Below are 22084 nucleotides of genomic sequence, written 5' to 3'. Positions count from 1 at the left end.
CATTGAATAAACCGATTAACCTCTCTCAGTGTAGGAAAATGTACAACAGGTGTTGAGGTGCTGCAATAAGGATCAGATTTGCTTATGGCTTCTTCCATGGTTGGATGTGTAGATAATGGATTTCTGTGGCAGTGTTGCTTTTACCCTCTCATATGACTGAAGCACATGTAATCCACAGTGCTGATTAAGAGTGTTAGTGTTTCTATCTCCTATCTCTTTTAAATGAACCAATCCTTATCTGTTACCCTGACTGTGATTCAAATGTTGGTTCCACAGGTAATTTAATTGGTGCCAGGAGTTGCTGAGGGTTAGGTTAGAAATGATGGATTGGTTGCTGCTGTTTAAACTAATTGCCCCCTGGATAATGGCTCAGGTTTCTACACTATCATAGCAATAAATGTAAAGTTATGCAAGACCAGGATATTAAATACTGTAGAAGAGCTCACTTGAGAACTGATATCAGACTGAATAGAACTTACAAAGTGGGCACTGATATAAATTTAGTTTGGCAATAAACATCTTAGTAAATTTCTTTGATGCCTTATTTTGCTGAAAGGTTGCCACCTGAACAGGCAGACTGTATACAAACTTTGATGTAACATATTCCTCGCATTCCGTTTTCTTAGATTTAGGACAGAACTTAAACTGACTAGTTTTTTGAAAACTAGAGCACAAAATAAATAGTTCAATCAAGAGGAAATCTCTGCAGCTGCTTGGCTGATCTGATAATGTTCCTACTGACATATTAGACTTATTGCAGCCTTCCTAAAGGGTAAGGTAAAGCAAGTACCTAAAGAGGGCTTACAAGAAAGCTGTGGAGGGACTTTTTACAAGGGCATGTAGAAATAGGACAAGAGAGAACAGCTCCAAACAGATTTGAACTTTAAACTACTACTGAAAAAAAGTAGGTTTAGACTAGATAATAGGAAGGAATTCTTTACTGTGAGGGTGGTGAGACCCTGGAAGAGGTTGCCCAGAGAAGTTGCGAGTGCCCTGTCTCTGGAAGTGTTCAAGGCAAGGTTAATGGGGATTTGAGCAACGTGGTCTAGTTGAAGGTGTACCTGTCCATGACAGATGGGTTGGAACTAGGTGATCTTTAATAATCAATCCAAACTAAACCATTCTATGATTCTATGATTGAGGAGATTCAGCTGTTTCCAACAGGCTGAGAAGAAGCTGTTTGCTGACAAGCGTTCAGAAATCTGCGTCTGTTGCATACTGGGAGAGTTTCTTCCCCATTTAGCATGGCAGAATAGATTTCAGCAGACTAAGTAACTAGTTTTCAGTAATTTTAGGCCTCTAAGTAGATGAAAAGAGAACCTTGTATCTTAGAACTAACCAGTACCAGGAACTAATTTCAATAAATAATCTGCTATGATTAAACAGACTGAATCAAAAGAGAGGGAGAGATAGACAGAATGGGTGGTCAAACAGGCTGACAGTAAGAGAGAAAGTGAAAAAAAGAAGAAAGTGAATGAGAGAGAGAGAGAGGGAAAGAAAAAACACGGTGAACTAAAAACTAAGTAGTAAACTAAAGTGCAGAATAAAAGAGAAAGAGACACTAGAGGTGCTGCCTCAGAATCATGGACAGTAAAGGGAGCTTAATGGTGACTGGGGCCATCTGTTTTTGGAGGGACTGCAGGCCTTCCCATGTAAGGTGAAATTCTAAATTAACCTTTTTCACTCATGCTAGGCCAAGAACAGAGGCTCACTGAAAGATCAGTCACTGAAGAATAATTTAGGATATTTCAGGGTTTTTTTAGGTATAAAATATATCTTAAGAATGGACACTTGACTCTAAATAATAGTTTGATAAAGTCAATAAAATAGCTTTCTGTGTATGATGAAAAGTTCGATAACATACTTTTAGTTTTACAGTTTATTAACTTTGTTGGAATCGTTCAAACCAGGTACCATGGATTAGTAAATCAAAACATGAGAATGTATATCTCTACATATTACGAGATAAGAGAAATGCAGGTGCTGGTTTAAATCACTGCAATTGATTTTAGTCATTATGTATAGTCTGTAGGAATAGAAGATGATCTGCATATGAAATATTTATGTCAGGAAAATGGTCTTCAGAATAGTTGAGTTAAATGCCTGTTATAACATTTTTCTTATGTATTTTGAAAGTGAGTATAGGTCTTTATTTTTCCTATGAGGAAAAGAAAAAAGGAGAAAAAGAAGACAATATCCTTCAAGGTCTAGTTCAACTTTTTCTTTTAAAATAAAAAGAAACTATTCATTACTATTGTCCGCATACAGAAATCTATTATAACAATGTGCTGAATAAAAAAACCTGCAAATATTATCATTTAACCATGTAATTTTGACTTTTTAGAAATACAGAGTAAATGCAAAAGGATTGCAAATGTTATGCAGGAATATCTTAATAATCCCATTACTGATACATGATCAAAATTAAAAATCCATTTTTCCCTATATGTACTAATCCTGACATACTTTTTTACCTCCCTCATTCTTAATCCCTGTCTTCCAAGACAAATAATTATACTGCTATATTATCAATAGAAATATCATATTGCTGCATCTTGAGCTGCCCCTTCTTTTTCAAGGGACAAATGGCTCAGGACCTCAATGAGAAACACTGACTTAGGATTTTTGCAGATATTAAAAAAAGTAGGTTTTTAATTATTTATTGATTTAAATTTTGAAATTATCCTTGAGATAAATAAGTAAAACTACTCTGGTTGATACTTCACCTCAAACTAGATCCTATACCCATCTAAGGAAAGTCCCCTATGACTCACATTCATGGGTATCTGATGTGATACCCTGTCCACTGTTTTTGATGGAATTTAACTGTGGTGTTGATACATTAAGTCTAAATTATTAATTCCTGCTGCAAATACATTCTGACTCATTTGCCCATATCTCCTATGAACACAAAATATCACAGGGCTTTTGCCCTGTTGTTTGCTTTGCATGGCTGTCGCTTGGCTACTGAACCTTGGATCATTAGCCCCTCATATGTCTAAAACTTTAATTGCTCATTTCCTCATTGACACCTTCACATAGAAGCATTGATGGTTTTGATCTTAGCTTGAGACACAAATCATATGAGTATAATCCCCATGCCCAACCTCAATACATATATAAAGGACACTTCAGAAACCTTTCACTTTAAAATATAAAAAATTAATTCCTTGTTCACAGTATGTGGAATTTTAGTGCTTTTGGATCATTTAAGTTAAACAACTATTAATTTAATTCAACTCAATAAAGATTACCATCAAACACTCTAGACCACAATATTCTTGTTTCCATGGCTATATGATAAACACACACTATTTCAAGACAAAAATTTAAGAAGAATATAGATGTGTTTAAAAGACAAAATCAAAACTATGGTATGAGTTAAAACTGATTATATGACAGGAATCCTATTTGCAGAACACTGAGCTTATGCAAGTCTGATTTTTTTTTTTAAACTGATAGATTAAAAATTGTGGTAATCCTACAAATGCTACATATTGATTTTTTATGGGCTGGCAAAATGATCGTGGGGTTCATCTACGGTAATACAAAGAAAGCCATTATATTCCAAATCTTTATGATGCTTTGTAAGGAAAATTCAGAGGCTACTCATCATCGGCAACACATTTGTAAGCAAAAAGACCATCTTCTCACCTGTTTTATGTAGCTAGTTACATTGAAGATTTATTGGAGAAAATTATTGCCTCGTTTTTTTTATTTTACCATGTTACAAAATTCACCAAATATGCAAAAGTCAAAATAAAACTAGCATGCATATCAGTACAGTTCCCATTCCTTCCTAGTAAGCTTAATGAACCAATTATTGGATGCTTTCAATTTTGATTTTGTATTTAAGAATAGAGGTTTAATTTCTTGTGATTTGAAAGGAGAAGCAGAAGTCATAACCAAGAATTTTCTCTGAGTTTAGAGTTAATGCCAAAATGTTTTTCTCTCATTCTCTCTGAAGCTTTGATGAGTTTTATTAAAATGTCTTATTTTAAACATATACCACAACTTTTCCCCTCACTTGTTGTTAAAAAAAAAATTAACAAGTGGGTTTATTTAAATAATAACTTTATTTCTCTTGTTTATATTTATCATACAAAAATGTTTGCAGATAAATTCCTACAGTGTTCTAAACACTGTGCAGCTGTAATGCAAATGACTGGCACCAGATATTTCAGATCTGCTACTTTGTTCCCGTCATTATATCTGCATGACTGTTTAAGGTGTTCTCTTTGGACTACTGGAAAGCTGCTCTTTAAATGACAAGATGAGGTTGGAAGAAGGAATTACACAAGTTTATAATGAACCTCCAGGAAGAAATACAAATTAATCTACATTGTGAAATAGAGAACTTTATTAAAAAGCTGTGTCATCAGCATCATTTTAGATCTTATTTCTTTCATATTTTTCTCAGTTTGCCAGCATTTTCATGTCTTCTCTTCTGGGCTCAAAGGGATGTTTGAACCTGCGCTTTTTTGCCTAATGACATAATCTGATGCAATTAACTGTATTTCTTTCATGCTCTGTTCCTTTTTTTAATTTAATATTATTGAGCTATATCACTGTTAGCTTGGTCTCATATAAATCAGTGTTCTGTGATTTATAGACAACAGCTAGGATAAATAAAAGCAAGACAGAATTAAGTTTTGACAAATTATTGTATTTCTTCAAGGAAGGCAGGCAAATTTCTTAGCAAATTATACAGAGACATCAACAATTTCCCATTTTAAGAGGAGAATTTAAACAGAATTTGAGGCAATTTTGATGAAATTATGGGTAGTAAGAATAATCTCTTTATGTAGATGAATCTCTAAAATACGAATTAGGTAAGAAGTCAATAGTATTGCTGCTCCATGATTCCTGCTACTTTCCTGACTTCCAGCACCTCTGCTGCAGCTTATAGAAGAACATACTGAGTTAGTAGAATATAAAGTCTAAATCTGTGTCTATACTACCTCTTGTCCACTTTAAAACCATTACTCTGTGGTTGCCCACAACATTCATGTTGTATGTGAACATTCATATGTATTTTTCTGGAATACATTGACGGAGGTCAAACAAGGCTACACCTGGGAACACAACCTAGTTTAGTACAACAGCTCCAAATATCGCTCAGCCACTACACCTGTCAGAATTAATGTCCTAGACTTATATCTGTTGCTGTCTCATCTGCTATAATCAGAAGATGCTATTCCCCTCTCATAAATCTTATTCGATGCCACTCAAGCAAAAAAAAGTTTTCTAAACCTCTGGCAAAGCACATGTGTTGCTGCTAGATATTACAACCCTTTAATCTGTGTAATGAACCTTTATTATGTCCAAGGAGTACTTTTTGCAGTGCTATTTGAAGACTTTTTTTGTGTGTTCTTGTCCTTCCCAACCACATCTTGTCTCATATGGAGAAACAACTATTCAGATAAACTCCCCATTTAAAACAAAATTGTGTCACCTGTGTCATAACCTGATAAAAAAACAGTACAGGTCTCTTGCCACATTTCTGTTGGTAATGACGGATACAAGTAATTAAAATTAGTGCTGTCTGAGAAATTATTCAGATGCCTGTCATGGCAGAGTGGCAGAATTTATGAGGCGAAAGCAAGAAGCATTCCTGCAAGCCCAAGAACCACTTTTTGCTTCAGACACTGTATATTTCTGCCTTAATCAGTACAAGTAAGTACTCAGTAAGTTTGCAGACAACACTAAGTTGGATGGGAGCGTCAATCTGCTGGAGGGTAGGAAAACTCTGCAGAGGAATCTGGACAAACTGGATTGATGGGCCAAGGCCAACGGTATCGAGTTCAGTAAGGTGAGGTGCTGGGTCCTGCACTTTGGTCACAACAACCCCATGCAGTGATACAGGTCTTGGGGAAGAATGGCTGGAAAGCTGCCTGGAAGAAAAGGACCTGGGAGTGCTGGTTGAGCCAGCAGCATGCCCAAGTAGCCAAGAAGGCCAATGACATGTTGGTCTGTATCATGATGCCTGCTCAGCTGGTGCTAAGAAAAAATTCAGGAGCCATTAATCGAGGGTGAGATAAGGAAAGGGTTTAATTACGCCAAGGCAAAAGATGTTAAAGGATGTGCCTGGCTGTGCCTGAGATGTTACATTTTATAACAATATCTGTCCAATCTCAAGTGTTTCCACCCCGTAACTTTTGCTCTGGTCCACCCCCTGGCCCACCCCCTGGGGAATTGGGTCTGGGGGCTTTGAGACCCTGTCTTCATCAATCTTCATCTTCTTTGGGGTACAGAAAGCACAGAGTCACCCAGTTCTTTGACTCTGTTCTGTGGTTTAGGCCAAGATACAAGCATTCTCCAAACAGGACAGGCCTTGCCTTGACAAGAGATTAAACATTTTCTACTGGGTATGGGGGTAGGGTTGATATACGGTACATGGAATGGGGTAAGAGGGTTAAGGAATTTGTAAACTAAAGGGTGCTACTGGCTAGAGGGATAAGGGGCTGCTTTTAAAATCTACTTCCACTACTTATAAACTTATAAGGCTTCCAAGAATTAGAAAAATAAAAAACCATTAGGGGCTTAAGGCATCAATCAAAAATAGTGTGGACAGCAAGACCAGTGAAGTGATTGTCCCTCTGTACTCACCACTGGTGAGGTTGCATCTTGAGTAATGTATCCATTTCTGGCCCCTTCACTACAAGAAGGACATTGAGGGGTTAGAGCAGGTCTAGAGAAGACCAGCGAAGCCGGTGAAGAATCTAGAGAGTAGGTGATGCAAGGAGCTGCTGAGGGAGCTGGGGTTGTTTAGCCTGGAGAAAAGGAGGCTCAGGAGAGGCCTTATTGCTCTCTACAACTACCTGGAAGGAGGTTGTACTAAGGTGGGGACCAGTCTCTTCTGCCAGGCAGCTAGTGACAGGACAAGAGAAAATGGCATCAAGCTGTGCCAGGGGAAGTTCAGCTGGACATCAGCAAACAGCATCCTTCAATGAAAGGATGTTTAAGAATTGGAATGGGCTGCCCAGGGAAGTAGTGGAGTCACCATTCCTGAAGTTGTTCAAGAAACAATTAGACATGGCACTTAGTGCTATGATTTAATTGACATGGTGGTGTTTGGTCAAAGGTTGGAGTTAATGATCTTGGAGGTTTTTCCAACCTACTTGATTCTATGATTCTGTGAAATAGTTCAGACCTATGGCATGCCTAACCCTCACTAGATGTTAGTCATTCTTCACATAAATTTACAAGCAGATTTTTTCCATGACACAGAACATGACTCAAAACTTTGCAGAACTGAATTCTAATCCAAAACTTCATAGCATTTGCAGTTTTCTCTTAAAATGTGCATGAAGGGATACACCATTAAAACCTAGCTATTGTGTTAGTACCATCCTGACTGTTTCTGCACTGTGCTTCATATTCTTCTATTCCTTTTTATGCCTAAATTCTAGGGAAGGATTGATTTTAACTCTGTTCTCACCAGTGGTGTTGCGTAGTGCACCTCTGTCCATCATTACAGAAGATGAATGCCGTGCACGGATGCTTAGACACTCTATGGCCATGCGAAAGTCCATATAAGAAATCTTGAATCTAGACATCCCAGAGCTGACCCTCCTTTAACATTTGATGGTCCTATAGAAATATAGTTCAGATTTTGACTCAAAGAGAACAGACATTATGTAAGAGAACGATGAAAATGATGCCTATTATTTAGTTACTAAAAATATGAGGAAGCAATAGAAAAAGCCATTTAAATTAAGCTAAAAGGAGTCAAAAATTAAAAAATATGTAAACATAAGAGGCAAAAGGTATACTACTCTCTGCATCCCAGACACAACTGAAGACATTAAAAAAAACATTCCATGGTTTGCAGGGTGAGAATGGCTGCTATATTGACACAGATTCTCTGCCAAGGAATATATTACAAAATTTCTGCTGTATATATAGCTGCTTGGAGATGTATTATTTAATTCAGCAATGAACTAGGGCTAGACTTGGCATGATAAATGCTATGGCAACAAATCCATGTTGTATGGAATAACTTTGTAGATTAAAGAGCTTTGATTCATACATTGCAGCTCATACAAATGGATGCTAACAAAGATACACATAATCAACATTTCATGTATATGAGTCACATTCTTTGTAAACTTCCATCATTGGAAACATTTATAGTCATTGCCACACACACCATAACATATGCATTAACATGCATGCAAATAAGATACCTGCAAGCACATGTAAGAATATTCAGAGACGGATTTTTGATTTTTGTTCTTTTCTATTAATTTGAAAGACTATCTTCTGTTATTTTGACATATGTGAGTACAAAGATTAGGACTATGGAATATTGCATTGGAAGAAAAATTAAATGTGGGTCTCCCTGTAAATCATTTCAGATTAAACATTTCTGTTCCCACATAAAATATCTGCTTAGTCTCTTAAACTGCTTCACTAATCCAGCTACAAGTAACTTTTTAAAATAGCCTTTGTAAATAGTGAAAAATAATTTTTGGAACTGGGGGTGACTATCACACCTGACTTACTAAGGCAAAGTAATATTTTCACAATAAAAATAAACAGATATTTTTAAAATGGGAATGCATAAAATGAAATCTCACACCAGAAAAACTCCAAAATTTTCATTTTTTGGGAATTTCTCTCTAAAGAAAGAGAATAAAAGATATGCCCTCCTATACCAGCAATACTATCGCAGAGGGGAGGGATGGGGGAAAGAAAACAGAAAAAACCCCCCTAACTCTACAACAAAACCCCCTATTGTATCAGATTTTTGATCAGTTTTTGGATCATGTGTATGTATACTTGGGGGTGGTGGTATATGTTCAGACAAATACATTTCTTTGTACAGCCTTGATGTCTTTCTGCACTCTGCATCTGTACTTTATGCCTTTCTGCCTGGGTACCAACTGTCCCTCCTTAAAAGTCAACCTGCAGTCCAAAGAGCTGTCATTGAGAGGTGAGAGGATGGTGGGGAATGTTCACATGCAGTTGTTGGAGCACTTGGACGAACTGCTTCAGGATCCAGAAGGCTCTTCCAGAGGATTTTTCTGCCAAGAGGAAATCAGTGTCTGGATCTTCATTTAAACAATGTAAAACTAGGAGCAGTGATGACTTGGTATCCTCATTCGTGAAGTATAGTAAAACAGGTGTGCCAAGGATGGATCCAATCCCACATCAGCTGCAACTTGGGGGAAAGGTGTGATTGCTGCAGGGCTTGGGTTCAGAAAAGGTGTGTGAAATTGTGTTGCTCAGCACTGTGGTGCCTGAAAGCCAAGTGCCTTCTCCGGACTTGGAATTTGCAGTCCTGACTTGGGGTTCTAAAATTTCCTCAGTATTAAATGGAGGAGAGCCAGACTCATTGACCGGGATTCACAATAAACAGCATATTCACTGTTGCAATACTTAAGGGAACACCAAAAAATAGTATTTTTGAGACCATGGTTTTACAGTCACTTTGCTCTATCATATCTCTGTGCATTTGTAAACAGAGGCAAAACTATCCCCATCTGTCCAGTGGAAATCACAGTTTTTCTAAATAGCTTTATCAACTTCAAGACTCAGTTCAGCAAAGAAGTAAATTAATCATTCAGGATGAAATTCACCTTATCTAACTTCATCCAACTGGAAGTAAGACAGCTGGTCTAAGCTAATCATCTATGCTAATCATCTTCACCTTACAGTCACTGGAGGAAAAAAGTCCTTGCAGATGGTGTTTCATACTTTGTCTCCTATATTTCAGGATAGGATGAACTGACAGTTGGAGGTGCATATTTCTACTGATTGTTTAACTTGAGTTAAAGCCATAATGAAGGTGCAAATGTGACTACGCATATATGTTCAAAACATGTATAAATTCAGCAATTCTAAATCAAATATAAATAATAGGTAAAAAAGGTGGGGCTGATTTTTTAAATACCATGTGGCTCAAAAAAACAAGCACAGTCCCTTCTGAAATGCTGCAGCATTTCTCATGACATTTGAGTCAGCTACAGAAGCGCTAGGACAGGTGTGCTTATATACGGAGGTCAAATTTCTGATTGCAATGTAGATATGTCCTGAGAATATAACTGAACTGCAAAAGAAGATCTAGACACCTGAGGTAGCCCTCAAATAATATAAGAAAGTCCAAGAAGGAAAGTTGGATTGGAGATATTGCCCACACTACTGAAGGAAGTATGACACACGAGCTTGCAGATGCCAGGGATTTAGAAGCTTTTTGCTGGCCTAGCTTCACAAATTGTGCTCTTAATTATAAGCCTTTGTGTAGTACTTTCAGGTAAGAAACAGATAATCCTTTGAGAAGTGCAATCTGTTCAAGAATGCTCTATATAAACTGCCCACTCGGTGAGCTGGAGGATAGCAAAATCCTACAGCAAACAAATGAATAACAAATAGAAGTAGAAAAATATTTATTTTGCCACTTAACCAAAGTGTTTTCCCTGTTAATTGTTTAGAATTTGGATATATGTAAGATATTTTGTGGTAAGTGTATAATTTCTCCTTAAAACAGAAGGAAACATCTCAACTGGAATTAAGTTTGGCTCTCATATTGTAGAAATTCCATGAGGTAACAAAAGCAGTGGAAAAAATCAATTTATTGTGGCTTCTACAGCTCTATGCAAGCTTTTTCTTTTTGCTTCATTTAAACTGTCTTGAAACTGAAATAGGGGAGCCAGTTCACTACAAGTGGTCAACAGCTTTTCTGCTTGTTTATGTTATTTACCACAGGAATACAATAAAGGCTCCTGAGCTACCTGACATAAATCTAGATTACTAAAATGTTACATGTGTTTTCAACTGGAAAAGTTCCTGTTTGAACTATTAATAGGTTTCTTCAGCTGAAATAAAGATGTGGACTGGAACAAATTGACTATCTGGATAAAAACCTCAGCCTTCTCTTATGTGTGGATAGTTCACAAGCATAATAAAGAACCAGAGCTAAATACTGAGCGCATGAGGATGGTTTGGGCTTTACTTTTAGATCAAGGAATATCTGTTCATTTCCATGGCCTGACAGAGACCTTGAAGTCTCTTCAGACATTTTCTTCATGCCTATTTGGAATCCTTTGAACTCCCTGTAAATCTTTTTTTTCTTAGGCTAATGTCACCAATTTAGGAAGGAAAACAACACTGAAGCATAGCATTATGTGAGAGGATGATTTGCTACGGGACCCTCAGATACAGGACCTGTATCTGAAAGAGGCAGCAAGTTTATAAAATTAATTAAAATATCTTAAAATTGTTATAGTTGAATCTTTGACAACTGTGTTCTTAGTGCCATGTACTTTAATTTTCAAGTTTCTTTATAAGGAACATTAATAATAAACTGTTAAACGAAACATAGTACAATCAGTGCATTGTAATCTTTATACCTCTATACATATTTACATGTGGTAATTAAATTCTTCTTCATATTTGTAAGTTTATTTTTCTGTAGGAGCAATAGAACCTCATACAAATTCATGTTAACTTTCAATGACTTCATAAAAGGAATTTGTCATACAACCTTGATGGGGCTTTATCGAGTCCTGTTAAACTCAGATTAACTTTAGCCTACTTTTGAAGGTATAAAGTATCCCTAAGTAATGGAGCTTGTGTATTCTGCTATGGAAAAAGATTTGGGGTTATTGTGAACAATGCATTGTATCTGCTTGAAATTTTAGTCTCAGATACACTAATAAATAAGGGGGGATGATAGATGCTGACATTCACCCTTTGTGCCAAACAAGAAGAATTAGGTTAAATTATGAATTCTGGAAAAAAAGCAGCGACAAAACAAAGAAAAACAAAATAAAACCCTCCTGCCTCAGTAGCTTAATCAAAGCATTTAATTAAATTTTTGCTCTAAGAACACATTAAACACAGCCATTTATAAGGGTAAACAAGATTAGAATATGAAGAAAAGCTAGATTTAAAATATTTATAGTGATGATGAGCATATTTCCTCATTGTGAATTTTTACTTTCAGTAAACCTGGAGAAAGAAAATTATGTTCAGCCAAGAGATCCAAGAACACAAAAATCCCTCATACATTGCTGAACTGCACCTCGGAAATCAAATGAGTGGGGCAACTCATTGCCAGATGACATGATGGGAATCAACATTCACATGCTTAAAAGTCATGCAGTTTCTATCACCTTGTAGAATGTTCCCAAAAGCCTGCATGTGCAAAATATTTCCCAGGCAACTTGAAAAATAAGCAAGAGAGAACAAGCAAGTGAGAACTCCTGACCTGCTTAATTTTATCAAAGAATCCACACAGATTTTTATCCACCCGTCTTTGCAAACCAAAGCACACTTACTGTTTTGCATCAAGCAGCCCCTGTCCCTAGCTGGGTCTTACTTTCTACTGTTGTTCCCAAAGATGACTTTTCAAAAATTTACTAAGTGAGATTTCAAATAAAGACTCCTGGAGCTATAAGGAAAGCAGTACTAATCATAGACCCCCTTCTTAGAGAACGGCAACTCAGCCAGATAATCCACAGTCTGCATCTGTGCATGACAGTTACCGTCTTTTATAACTCATTTGACATTATTCATCAAGAAACAAAGATAATTCTATTAGGATGGTCATTTTTCTATTGTTCTCTCTGTTGATGATAAAGAATACAATTACGAAAACATATATCTTAAAGGAAGATTTTCTATACATACGTTTTATACTCATAGCCTAAAATTCTATCTTTTAGCCCTAGTGGTTTAAAAAGTTTTCATTGTTTAAATCTTTATACTGTAACACTATTTTCCTGTTACTATAAATTCTATTTAATTATCAGTTCCATGAAAACCTGATAACTGCTAGTCTACCATAATGCAATCCTTTCATCTCCAAATAGTGTAGAGAAAGTATAATAAACCACTCTTAAAAATCTTTCTTTAATCCTTTTTTCTTTTAGAATACAGAGCCATGAAGATTTATCCCAGTTCCATAGATTTCAAAAGGAGACTACAGCTTTGTGATGTCAATCCATAGGACCGTAAAGATGCTACTTTGCCAGAGCTATATTGTACTTCTAAAGTGGAATGAGAAAATTGATTTGCAGTAAAATATATCTTATTACCCAATTACCATATCAGGCAAGCAAAGTAATTGTTCTATTTTTTTTCTCATTTCAGTTTTTAATCACTAAACTAGTTTCAATAATGTAAGCTTGAGTATTTCATGGTTTTATTTTCATACACCTGCAATATAAGATCTTTTTTCCCCTGATCTCCGTTGTAAATGTATTGTTCCTTACAAAACATATTTGTATCCAGTTGTAACTGTTCAAAATGATGAACTCTTCATTTTTTGCCTCAGAAATAATATGTATTTTAAAAACCCCAAATCCTTAATGCTTTATCATGCTAATGTTCATTTATCGAACAATGTTCTTGCCATTTTTATTTCCAAATACTGTGACTGGCTTTTGACTGTTCCACAGTTACACGGATGTGGAGCAATGACGATGAAAAAATGCAGACAGTCTCCTGTACTCATGACATACCAATATGCTTTCAAAGGACTTTGTTATCCCAGAATCAATAATTACTGTTTTGCAGTTTCACATTTACTTGTGTGCAACAAAAAGAGACCTCTCAAAAAACCCCAAACAAGCCAAAACTACAAAAAGTAACCACACATCAATAGTACATTGCATGCCAAACATATTTTCAAAAATGACTAAAAGAAAAGAAATCGAGTGTGTGCACCTGAAGAAAGACTGCCCACTTTAATACGCTTAGGTGAGATGCAAGCTCCTTTCAAAGATGAGTTATCTGCCTTGGATGACTAAGCTCATATAATGTCAGGTAACGCAGAAGATTGTTGCTCTTTGGAAATTCCTATGTCATCCATGAAACAACAGATCCCTGCAAGAACAAGAGCAGAATTATCTGGCTCTGTTGTTGATACAGATGAATTTATTGCTGTTGAGACAAGGCTTACAGAAATATCACTCCAATACCTTCAAGCTGCAGATTTCTTACAAAAAAAATAAAATCAACCCATAGACATCAAAACAAGAGAGTGTCTCTTTTTCTTCTCAGCCTGGTAAGTCTCTCCTTCTCTCTGTCTCTCCCTCTCTGTGGAAGACCGCCTTGCTCATACAGTTCCGATGCAGTGGGGCATGGCGTCATGAGATGCTTATTCCTGAATTTAAATGGAGTGTAACGATTGCGATTCTCCGCGAAAATAAGAGCAAGGTCCCAGTCGGGCTTGGACCACCTTAAGTGTCATCAGAAGGTGAATTAAAAAATATTTGGCAATTCCATGATCAGTTTCGGTGCGCATCTGCTCAGTTGCAGCTGATGTGACCAGCTGGGTACTGCGCAGTGCTCCACACAAGCACACACGCATAGACACACATATAGACACAGACGCACGTACGACCTCCTTGCATGCTGAAGGAAACTCCTCCCACGCTCTATTCCTAAATGGCTCTTTTATACATATTAACCCTGTGAAACGCTGCAGGACTTTGCTATTCACCTCCCAGATAATAAACTATCCGTTTGCAAGGCTGTCACACAGTTCACAGATCAAAGAATCAAGGTGTCACCAGCCTTCTTTAGTATAGATATCACTGGTTCTTTACTGCCTAGTTATGCTTGCGTAGCCCTTAGACATTTTTTGTCTTGAGGTTACTTCCCCATTCAACTACTCTATTTTCCTTTTCACTGCATCTGTGCCACAGGCTTGCTGGGTGAAAAAATATCCCACAAAAAATGCGACAGTGCTGCCCTTCTCCCCCTTACTTAATTCACTTTCCTCCCATCCTGCCTGTCTACTTTTGTATATAGTCAGTTTTCCTGTTAAAAGAAAAGCAAGAAAAAAGGAAAAAAAGAGAAAAAGCAAGCATAATTATAAATTTCAGATTAAAATGCAATAAGTGGATCTTTATTTAAAAAAAAATCTAGAGAGGCTCACTCTATTTTACTGATTTTACTGTATGTTCAATAGTTTTTAGGATATAATCTGGATTCCATGTCTTTCTAAAAAAAAAAGGGAGGAAGGAGGACACATAGACAGGAAGATAGGGAGCCTGGTTGGGGAGAAGATTTATACTTTAGTAAAACAAAGTCCCTCAGTTTTGTGGCTGTGTTCTGTGTACTTGGTCTCCATCCTTTACTTAAAAAGGAAGCATGATGAACAAGTTCTTGTACAACTCTTTCTGCCAAGATCATGCCTGTGCCAGTAATTTATGAGTAATGGGCTACAGCTGTGATCTCCAGCTCTTAGGCTGTTTTGGTATTTCAGTAATTACAACAGTTTCATTAACATTTAAAGGGAATAGTCAGCTCAATATCAGTGAGGGACTATTTTGTACAGCGTGGATCCACTCTACATTTGCATTTGACATTTGATAATCTTTACACATAAGCTCTGAGCCACAGAAATGAGATATCACACACAGGAAAAATTAACCTAGATGTAAATTCTTAGTAAATCTGTGAAACTGCAGAATAAATGTCCAAAACTGGTAGTGTTATAAAGTAGACTGATTTCCCAGTCTTATATCCATTTGAAACACAGAACATTATTTTTATATCTTTATTTTGTGCTTGTGATATTTCTGGACATTTAAAAGAAATAGAAGCAGGAAGCTGGAAATGTTGTAAAATAATCAACAGGTCAGATATGTGTATATATTGTCTATGTTTATTTAATAAAATCAGACATGTTTCTGAGATGTCAACTTTATTTTATAGCAGTCTTCATTTTAGACTATCATTCTCTTTAGCAACTGCATAACTACCTTGCACAGCTAAGTTAAGTAACTAGACTCAACAAGGAAGCACCATTGGTATCAGCATAGAAGTAGTAGAGGGTAAACAGGAAACAGCAAATAAAATTAAATATAAATACATTTAAGTTAATGAACATGGGAATAAACAGTCATAAATTCCGCATACCCCTTGAACTTCAGAACTAGTCTGTTCTATAAAAATGCTGGCTCATTGTTCAGAAGCAGTGAGAAGAAGAAAATTTTTAGGAATTACTGGAAAAGGAGTAAGGAACAAACCATAAAATATTTATTTTTAATCTAAATTTAATATTTAATCTAATTGCATAAACCCATAGTTTTCCCATATCCTACACACTGTGTAGTTCCAATCCCTTATAGCTGAGGAATATGGAAGAAATGAAGAGAGATCAATGGAAGGTGACTAAAGAAATCAAATTCACAGAGCAGTTTCCTCAAGAGAAAGGATCAAATAGATGCAGACTACTCATCTTAGGACTCTAGAAGAATGGTATGATAGAGATATTTGCAGTGATGACTGACCTTGCAGACAAAGTAGGGTGACCAGGTCTAAAATAAACAAGATGTTATACCTCATCCTTCGCACACAATGCAGTTCAACTTAAAAATTCCTTGCCACAGGTGTGCGGATACAAAAGCCTTTTATATGTTCAAAACCAAGGTCCTCAGAAAACAAAATTACGTGTGGCAACCTAACCATTGTCTAGGTTGCTTGATGGTTGATTACATCCAGGACATTTGAGAATGTGATGTCTTAAGCTGTTTCAAACCAAGAGGAACCACTAGTGAGAAGCAGATCCTATGGAAGTGGAGTAATGCTTTTTGATGCCAACTTCCCCCTTTTCACCACAAGGCACAGCTGCAAGAACCATGGTCAAACAGTGGTCATATCCCTAGAAGGAGCTATGGAACACCAAGGACCCCAAAGAACCCCCTAACTCTTTTGGGGAACACTCCATCAGAAAACTGTGCATACCTCATAGAGTTATATCAGACATAAGAATTCCCTCCCTGGGGAGGCATCTAGGCATTTCCATGTTAACTGGAAGGTATATAACCCAACAAACTCCTTGTTTCATGTGTCTCCACCCTCAATGGATCAAGACCGTGACCATTACTCCTACCACTGACATCAAAATTCCAACAGTCAAGTCTCATCACTGGATCCATGGGTGGTGACATCTTTCCAGCATCTACTCTTGTTGGTTCCTTCTCTCTTTTTCTTATAAATTTTCTTTGTGATATTTTTATATTTCTATAGCAAAGATTCAATTAAATATTGGTATTGCTGCAATTAAATATTTTTAAAATAAATCTACCTCTTATATACCCCAGTTATGCAGTATTGTTTCACTCTAATTCATCCTGAGGGATTTATTAAGAGGAACCTCATTTACCCTGCCTCAGAGGCAGATCGTAATATTATGTTTTCATGAGGTGAAGAATATCTCCCCTCTAGCTGAGGAAACTTCTAAGTAGTGATTTGTTGGCAGAATATTCTGGAGGACATTCACTATAATCCCTGAATTATTTGAATATTCTTTCCTGAGCATCTACTATTGGCTACTGTCAGAAATATTATGGATACTGAGAAGATGGTTGGTTGGTCTGACCAATCTGTTCTTAAATAATCTTGTCAATCCCCTGAAGGACCAAGAAAACATATGGAGTCTTTACTGGCAATCCAAATGGAGTTTCCTGTTCCTCCTACATTTCTTTTATACCAAGAAAACTGCTTCACAAAACAGCTTCAGAATGTGTGAAAGACAAAATAGTTAATTTGTATTATCTTCTAAGAAATCATCTTAGAAATACAAACTGTACTCTGAAAGACTTCTTATTGAAGCCTGATGAAAATGTCAAGGCCAACCAATGTCAAAGCACCAAGCGGATAATAGTTAGGCAAGAATGGTTTGAAACAGTGCCATGTCCCACCAGATTTAGCCTTTAAGAAGTCAATACAAGAAGCCATCTGACAGCTCAGTTTAAGACAAGCTTGAATCACACTAATGTCATTCTCAAAACCGGGAGGAAAGTTAAGAAGTAAATATTGTCCTGCGCTGCATCCTCGTACTGCATCCATTTAAAAAATGAATATTTCCTACAGGAGTCATAGCTAGTAGAGATCTGGCAATATTCTTGCAATCAGTGAAGCTTTGAAAATTTGGACTGATTTGACCTGAATTTTTTCTTTATAATAACTTTGATTTCCAAATTAATAAATCATTATTTGTTACTGTTCTCTAATAATAACTGAACATTTTCTATTTTTACAGTCAGTGAAAGAAAGGAACAGAGTCCTCTCTGTGAAATAAAACCCAAGTATTTCTTTAAATGTAATTCTAGTAGCATTTAAGTCCACGAATTGTGGAATACATATTTTAGTGCAAGCATCAGTCGAATATCATGATGTTATTTCACAAATAAGTTTATATAAAAAATCAAATATAAAACAAAACTGAGGACAGTGTTCTAGATATTTCTAGCAAATAGAGATGTTTAAAAAGTGTAAGCATCAGGACAGATTTGCGATTGCAAAAGGATTAACATCAAATAACTGATCATCTATGCATGCTGTCTTTTAGTATATTCATCCCTGTGCTGATACATGCTGGGCTACTCTATTAGCTGAAAATGGTGTACTGAAATTTCATACAGAAATAAAGGAATTCTGAACATAAAAAGTCGTTCTACCAGTGCAGGTTAAATTATTTTTTCATTCCTTTATGGCACTAGTAACTGTTTCTCAACATTATAAGATCTGAACTGTAATTAATTTCTGGATTAAAAATTTCTAGTAAATTCTGTTGTTCATTGTCTTTGTGCAGTTGACTTGCTATTCACATAAAGTCTCTTTTAGAGAGGTGTGAAAAAATTGTACCATGTTTGTCTTTTGACACAAGGGCAACTGAGCTCCAATCTCAGCCAGACGACTTAATCTGAGAACTAAAACACTTTGTTGAATATATGTTGCATGAACACTAAAGTGCAGCATCAGCCCAGAAACAAGGTGTTCACAATTTCTATGCATTGTAAACAGGGTCAGAGTTCTAGTCTTAACTGTCATTGATTAAAAAATGAAGTTGCATAAACGATATATATCACTATGGTGTCATAGAATGGCTTTAATATATTTTCTAGGTGATCAGAAAAAAATACAATACAAAAAATGAGTGAATAAATGTGTAACATCTACACATATGACTAACATGTGAGGCAAGTTTTCTGACTGGAAAACAAAATGGTAACAGATACTGTCTTGTCAGAATTTATTTACAAAGTAGACATGAGGTTTTAAAACTGCAGTAGAAAAAAGGAGACGCAGTTTTTCTGCAGCAGAAACCTTTTTCTCTGTTCTTCTGAAAAGATACTAGGAATTCTCAGCACAAGCTGAATATTTGTTACAGATCTGTCATAGCATCCAACTAAGGCAAATAGCTGATGTGTTTATCTGGGACTCTAGCCATTGTGAGCTTTTCTGTCACTGGAGAAAGAAAGTCACCATCTCCCTTGGCGGGGTTTGGTTTGAGGTTTCTCACATGATGCACACCAGTGTGGATGGTTTGTTCTCAAATGAGAGGTGTTACAAGCTGAGTTGCTAACCATTGAACTGGAAGAGAGGAAAGGCAGAGGAAGCCGCAAATAGCTGGATACCACCAGACTACAGTGAGTACTGAAGCCTGCCGATGTGAATGTCTCTCACCTTCTGCCTTGCTGGAAGGAAATCAAACACGGACACCACCAGGAGTGCTATGTAGGAGAGAAACGCTCACACAACAAGCTATCAATTTCAGCTGGGAAATGACAGTTGCCGTCATGTGCACACGTGTCTGTGTTTGTGACCATTTCCAATGTAGGCCACTTCCCAGTGGACTGGCAGCTGGTTTTTCGAATGTGCCCCTTAGTTTCCACTGTTGGAAACTGAGATGTTAGCCTAAGTCTGTTAAAGCACAACAGAGATCTTGCACAGGCAATTCAATCTAAACTGGTCCCATAAATCCAGTAATCCACCTTAAGTACCAAGACATGCAGCCTGCCTCATCTCGGCAATCTAATCACGCTTAGACTGTAGAGGTTTTTGAAATCTTAGGCAAGATAGCCTCATCTGGGGGTATTAATTATGGGAACAGTCCTGTAGCTACAGTTGGCTACACATACAGTCTAGACCTACCTTTAGTTTCTCTTCTTAATCAGGAATTAATTCAAGAGATGCAATTGCAGTGCATTTGCAATGCGTAAACGTGTAGCAAACCATTATATATTAAGCAAATACAGAGGAAAATCCACTACTGATCACTGAGCATTTCACGTCATTTGATAAATCTTGGATGTCATGCACCGCTATTTCTATGTTGCTGAATAGAATCATTATAAGAACTCTATCAGAAATTAGTAAAGCACTAATCTTTTGAAGAGGTGATGTGTGATCATTTTTAGAACAACAACAAAAAAATTAGACTTTCATTCTAAAGTGCTGTTGTAAATATTCCTCTTTTTTTTCTCCTCTTTTGGAGTTGAAATATTTAACAATTTCTTGTCAGTTGCAAAATTGTTTCATTTGAGGCTTTTTAAAGATCTTCCTGAAAACTAATTTAAGGCATTCTGAAATAGCTTTAATTTTTCAGTTCAAAAATATGATTAAGTTACTTTAGCTTTTGCTACATTGAAAAAAACTCATATAAGCTAAAAGCTCAAAATGATCTATTTTAGATAAACAAATATATTGCTTACTATTAACATTTTTCTTTTGGTTTAATAGAATATTTTTTCTAATCCAAAACTAATTTACTGGGGTTTTATTTCTGTTTAATATTAGAAACAATGAAAACATAGTTATTCATGAAAGTTTTTTCATTCAGAACTTAAAATTCTGTTCTTGCCCTGCCGCAGGTTTCAGATGTATAATTCTGAAAGGTATGCAGAATGCCTTCAATGCTAATGGATCTCATAAAGATGGTCTTTGGTCATTAAAAAAAAGATAAAATTGTAGGAACAATAATGTTTTTTTTTTGCTGATATTTTCCCCATCATTGGCATTTTTTAAAACAATACACCAAACCACATTTTTTAAAAAATAAAATCAGGGATCAATGTCAGAGAAGTCTCTCACTAATGTCTAGTAGTCTTAGGAAATGATCCCTTTCAAATGTGCTTCAAAGGTGACATATTCTGTATTTTCATTGCTAATTTGTTAATAAACCAAAGTTTTTTCTAATACATGGTAATTTATTGAGGTAACCATATTTTGTTAGTAGACGAATATATTTGTATTGTTTGCATTTAATTTTAAGTTACTACAATATCAGAAATTGTTGTGAGAGGAACAAATATATGAACAGAACTGTTCTAAACTGAAAGTAAGTAGGTTCTAAACTGCTCTCTTTCAGTTTAAAGCTGAATCCCCCTTGTTCTATCGCTACAGGCTCTTGTCACAAGTCCCTCTCCAGCTCCCTTGTAGGTCCCTTTTAGGTATTGAAAGGCTACTATAAGGTCTCCCTGGAACTTTCTTATTCAGGCTGAATGATCCCAACTCTTAGCCTGTGTTCATAGGAGTGGTGCTGCTACCTTTGTGTCCCTCCCCTGGACTGTCTCAAACAAATCTGTGTCCTTCTTTTGCTGAGAACCCCAGACCTGGATGCAGCACTCCAGGTGGGGTCTCATGAGAACAAAGTAGAAGGGCAGAATCACCTTTCTTTGACCTGCCGGTCACACTTCTTTTGGGACAGCCCAGGATATGGTTCGCCTTGGGCTGCAAGCACACATTGCCAGCTCTCCTTGCGCATCTTGACAGTGCAAAGCATTTTTCTGTTTCTGTTTTTTGTTTAATCAATTAAAGCACCAGCGGGATTCTCCTGGAACATTTCCCCAAATAGGTTTCTTGGGCAGATCAAAGTTGCCATTATCAAAGAAAATAAGACTTGCTATACTGGATTTGACCATACATTTGTTCATTCTTGCCTTGGGCAGCAGATTCATAGTTCAGAGAAAAATGAAACCCTTAAAGTGCATTTTGCCAGTTAAGGAAAGGTGAAAGAACAGAAAACCATTTGGAAAGGTACTGCAAAATTTTTACTTTGCCAGACTTCTACTTGAAGACTAATGAATGTTATATTGACTCTATTCACAAAGCTACACATTTTACATCATTAAAATGGATAACTAATATTTAAAAAAATCTTATACAGTAAACTGTCATCTATGTCATAAATAATGTCTGACTTTGTGAAATGTCAATTCCATGGGTTAAATATATGTATTTAAAAGAAAATTTGATCCCTGTTTGAAGTGTACAGCTCTTTAATTTTGTATCAACTTGTATTTATTTTCAGCACAAGTTCTGCCCTACTAGATAACTG

General features: G+C 36.4%; 1 long non-coding RNA gene across 1 annotated transcript; it reads left to right on the top strand.

Moving 5' to 3' along the window:
- The first annotated feature begins 3161 nt into the window (after positions 1-3161).
- Positions 3162-21174, top strand: LOC113972940. The gene is made up of 3 exons (XR_003536081.1): positions 3162-3172; positions 18980-18984; positions 21094-21174. It is a non-coding gene; the product is annotated as an uncharacterized LOC113972940 (long non-coding RNA).
- Positions 21175-22084: the final 910 nt, after the last annotated feature.

Source organism: Neopelma chrysocephalum, unplaced genomic scaffold, assembly GCF_003984885.1.
Source record: "Neopelma chrysocephalum unplaced genomic scaffold, ASM398488v2 Primary Assembly neopelma1_23b, whole genome shotgun sequence".
NCBI lineage: Eukaryota > Metazoa > Chordata > Aves > Passeriformes > Pipridae > Neopelma > Neopelma chrysocephalum.
The sequence above is the reverse complement of the archived record's forward strand: the minus strand, read 5'-3'. Positions and strand labels throughout refer to the sequence as shown.